At 40.9% G+C, this 4,840-nt stretch overlaps 1 long non-coding RNA gene across 1 annotated transcript in view; it reads right to left on the bottom strand.

The window, feature by feature from the left end:
• LOC116104466 overlaps positions 1-3,672 on the bottom strand; it is a 20,249-nt gene extending 16,577 nt beyond the window's left edge. Inside the window, exon 1 of the long non-coding RNA XR_004123919.1 lies at positions 3,614-3,672. This is a non-coding gene — a long non-coding RNA (uncharacterized LOC116104466). The remainder of the gene's footprint in view (positions 1-3,613) is intronic.
• Between the last annotated feature and the right edge of the window lie 1,168 nt (positions 3,673-4,840).

The following is a 4,840-nucleotide window of genomic DNA, read 5'->3' on the forward strand; positions in this document are numbered from 1 at the left end:
GAAGCCCTTATTTGATATTCTTAGAGGTAATCTGATCCGAATTCTCCTAGATCCTTAACTAAAGAAGGGATATCTGCTTTACAGCAAGTAGAAAAGACTATTGAGAATCAATTCATTACTTACATAGATTATTCTTTACCTTTGCATTTATTAGTTTTCAATACTAGTCATGCCCCTACGGCATTGTTGTGGCAAAAGGCACCTATTATGTGGATCTATTCAAGTATATCTCCTAAACGTAATATCGTGCCATATTATGAAGCTGTTGCCCAGATTATTATGCTTGGTAGGAAACAAGCATTAACTTATTTTAGCAAGGAGCCAGATGTTATCGTTCAACGTTTTACTTTGGAGCAAGACTCCTGGCTTAAGCAACATAGTACAGATTGGCTGCTTGCTCAAATTGGATTTCAGGGAACTATAGATAATCATTATCCCCAGGACAAATTAATAAAGTTTTTAAATGTGCATGAAGTAATTTTTCCAAAGGTAATGGCTTGGAAGTCACTAGACAATGCCCTTGTGGTATTTACTGATGGCACCTCTAAAGAAAGAGCTGGATATCTCATTAATAATTGACAGGTGGTTATAAAAACTCCTGGTCTCTCCGCTCAATTGGCTGAATTAACGGCGGTTTTAAAGGTCTTTGAAGCTGTGCCTGATGCATTTAACTTATTCACCGACAGCTTCTGTATCTTCAATTGTTTACCACTGCTAGAAACCGTGGGCAGTTTTAAGCTAGACACGACAGCAGGAATTCTATTTGCTCAGTTACAAAATAACATTCTTGCATGTAAAAATCAATTCTATATTGGTCATATTCGGGCTCATTCTGGCCTGCCTGGGCCATTAGCCAGAGGTAATGACCTCATTGACAGAGCTCTTATAGGAGAGATTTTAGTTTCAGATCCTGTGGCCTTAAACGGGATCATGATAATTTCCATTTATCATGAAATAAATGGAAATTATGTTTGAGGCTCAAACATAAAATTTCCAGAGAACAAGCAAGAATGATTGTTAAACAGTGCCCTAAGTGTGTTAGATTATCCCCAGTCCCGCATTTGGGGGTAAACCCAGGAGACTTATACCTAATAGTATCTGGCAAATAGATATAACACATTATGCAGAATTTGGAAAGTTTAAATATATACATGTCTGCATTGATACTTGTTCAGGATTTATATTTGCTTCCATGCAAACAGGAGAAGCCTCTAAAAATGTTATTGACCATTGTTTACAAGCATTTAGTGTTATGGGTATGCCCAAAACAATTAAAACAGATAATGGGCCTTCTTACACTGGTAAAAATTTTACTTCTTTTTGCAAAGATTTTGGCGTGTTTCATAAGACTAGCATCCCATATAATCCTATGGGACAAGGTATTGTTGAACATGCTCATCGAATGATTAAAAATTGGCTTTTCAAGACCAAGGGAGGGAATCTCTTCCCCCAGAGGTCTCCAAAGGCGCATCTTGCCTTAGTCCTTTTTATTTTGAACTTTCTGCAGACCGATGTTAAAAGTCTATCTGTGGTGGACCGACATTGGCATCCTGACTCTATTAATTCTCATGCTATGGTACCTTGTAGAGACCCGCTCACCAATGTATGGCATGGCCCAGACCCTGTGTTAGTTTGAGGCAGAGGCTCAGTTTGCATTTTTTCCCAAAAAGAGGATTGGTACACCAGATTGATTCAGAGCAGCTGCTGTCCTAGCAGGAAACCTCAGAAAGTTTTTTTTCTTTTTCTTTTGTTTTCTTATGTTCTAAAGCTGACAGGCTTTTTCCTGCCAGTTTTGAACGTGTTTTTCCCATTTGATTCGGAAATCTGCTTACTCCCCATAAAGCAGAAGCAAGTAAACTATGGCTCACCCGGAGCAAAGTTTCTCTATCGTTTCAATGTTTACATTCTGAGAGCAGGCGACATCCTGAAGTTGCTGGCACACCACCGAGATTCCAGCATTTCAAAGGTTAATTCGAGCACTGGAGTCGGCAAAGGACTAATTTGCATTATCTTGAGACCTGTTCCCTAGGCAATCAACTCCAGAGCCCTAGCAGATTTGCAACTCAACAAAGGCCTGTTCCCAGCCCCGCCTCTTGGCTCCAGCCACCCCGTTTCGGTGTCAGGCTGTCAGAATTTTATCAACTGCTTTCAGAGAATCGTGGCAGCTCCCGGGCTTTGCAGGTTTTAAAGGCATTTCTTGGCTTTTCTGTATGGAAGGATGATGCGCTGGGAGCCTGTCTCACTGATGGTAAAGTCTACCCAGGCGGAGGCGTATACCTAATAGCTGTGTCTCTGCTAAAGACACATTATAGCCTGGTGTGCTTTGCCCATTGAGTCTGGGACGATGGAATCAATGAGAAAATCAGATCCTTAGCTAAATGCATCTCGATGTTTCCCATGCAGTATATGTGCCAAGCTAAAATTGCCTTGATCCTGCCTCTTGCTTTTAAATTAATAAGGGATGAACTGTGGGTTCCTTCCCCTCTGCTTGCCAGCGATTTGGAATCTGAAAGCATTCCTGACAGGCCGGGGAGCTGAAGCCGGCCACCTGCGGTGCGGAACAATGACAATGTAGCTCAGAAGATCAAAAGAACTGAAACTCAGCCTGCTTCTGCCAGAACTCCGTTTGAAGTTTTTGTTGTATAAACAGACTGTTGTGCTTCTGTGCCTGCTATCACGTCTATGTTAAAAAACTAGATTGTTTTGGTTTCGATTCTGCCTTTTGCTATATATACCCAGTTTTCCCAAGTAAAGATACACCTTGATAAAGTTTTCTTGGTGTCGTTTCTTTGTCTTCCCCACCCGCTTGTTTCTACAGGTTCTCAATAATCTCCAGTCTGAGACCACCCACGATAGTGTGGGCTCCGCTGCGTGGACCCCCACAAGAAGGTGCTAGTCAATTTATGTTTTTGTATTAAAAAAATCTTAGAGGCTCCTCAATACATTTATTTCAGAGGTTAAGATATGAAGTACTATTATGTTACTATATGAAAAAAGAACTGTAAACAAATCAAGTGATAGAAAGGAATTTGGAATGGCCTTGGCTACTTCTATGCTGTAATAAAACACATAGCAGCAGCAATACAAGAAAAGAATTATTTGTTGGGCTCACAGCTTCAGGGGCCTTAATTCATAGCTGGGTTGACTCAAGTCTCATGGTGAGAAAGAATATTACGGTAGAGTAGAAGAAAGAGAGCAGATAAAGAGACATTATTTCCAAAGGATACATTCCTAGTGATTTACCTGTTCCAGCTAGTCCCTGAAGGGACTCTAGCCACCCCAGGCATAACAAGCATGGCTCTGGTAAGTCTTGCCCTTCTCCCATTCCTTCTGCCTTGCTAAAACCATTAGATTACATTCCTAAAGCTAGCCATGAAGGTCAATTCCCTTATTTGGTCACTTCCTCCATCTGAGGCCAACAGCCAAGGCCCAGTTATTACAATATTGAAGTCCTGCAATCAAAAGATCCCTTTTGGCTCACCAATTAACATGCCCAGTAGGAAAAAAAAAAAACTCATCCTAACACAACTGCCATTAATCTAGGAGCCACACCTGCCTCCTCTCTATCTAGAGGTAGTCAGTCCTTTGTCCCACTCTGGAACAAATACTTTACCTTGGTTCATTTACCTTCTTCTTCATCCTCTATCTTCATCCTTGTTTCTTATCCTTGCCCTCTGTACCTCTGAGGAAATCTCCTTTGTTCTGAGAACTTGGTTGTTAGGGTTCTAAGCCAACACTTTTTCTGTCACAAATGACACTTCTTGGGCAACCAAGAACCAGATACTAGATAGTCCAGAGATCCAGAGTCTCTTGTCTAAGAGAAATCAATAAAACGATTTCTAATAATATTTCACTAAACCCATAGATCAGTACTTTATCCAGTCATCATCAAAGAGGCTTCCTCTGGTAGCAGATAGGAATAAATACAGAGACCCACAGCCAGACAGTATGCAGAGAGAATGTCTAAATGGAGGTCTCCATCAAATCCCTCTCCTCAGAGTTCACAGAAGCAGCAGCAGAAAGATTGTAAGAGCCAGATGGGATAAAGGAGACCAAGAGAACAAAGTCCTCTGAATCAACTAAACAAGATGCGTATGACCTCAGAGAGACTGATGCAGGAAGCATGAGGCCTACCCAGGACTGCATCAGGTCATTTCCATGTACATTATTGCTTTTAGCTTAGTATCTTTATGGGACTCCTGACTGTAAGAATGAGTGGATCTCTGGCTTTTGTCCCTGTTCTTGGGACTCTTTTCCTCCAGTTGGTTGCCATGTCCTGCTTTGATATGGTAGTTTTTGCTTCATCTTATTATATTTTATTTTGTTATGTTTGGTTATCATTTCTTAAAAGCTTTCTCTTTTTCTAATAAAAAACATAAAGGGAGTAGATCCATAGGGGAAGGAATGTGGGGAGGAACTGGGAGGAGTAGACAGAGGAAAAACTATAGTTGGGATATATTGCATGAGAAAATAATTAATTTAAAAAACAAAACCACCATGGTCAGAAGTAGCATGGGAGAAAGGGGTTTCCTTGGCTTACACTACATGGTCATAGTTATCATTGAGGGAAGTCAAGGCAGGAACTTAATCAGGGACTTGAAACAGAAATCATGGAGTTGCTTACTGACTCAATCCCAGGCTTATGCTTAGCTATGTTTTTCTGGATCCAAGAAACACCTGCCTAGGGAATAGTATCACCCACAGTGGTCTGGCCCCTCTTACATAAATAAATGATCAAGCAATGTTCCTCAGACATGCTCAGAACTCTGAAGCTGACTCTAGTCTGCAACAGGTTGATGATTACAGATAATTAGGACATATCATGCTCTGACTCCTAGAA

This window comes from Mastomys coucha, unplaced genomic scaffold, assembly GCF_008632895.1.
Source record: "Mastomys coucha isolate ucsf_1 unplaced genomic scaffold, UCSF_Mcou_1 pScaffold22, whole genome shotgun sequence".
Classification (NCBI taxonomy): domain Eukaryota; kingdom Metazoa; phylum Chordata; class Mammalia; order Rodentia; family Muridae; genus Mastomys; species Mastomys coucha.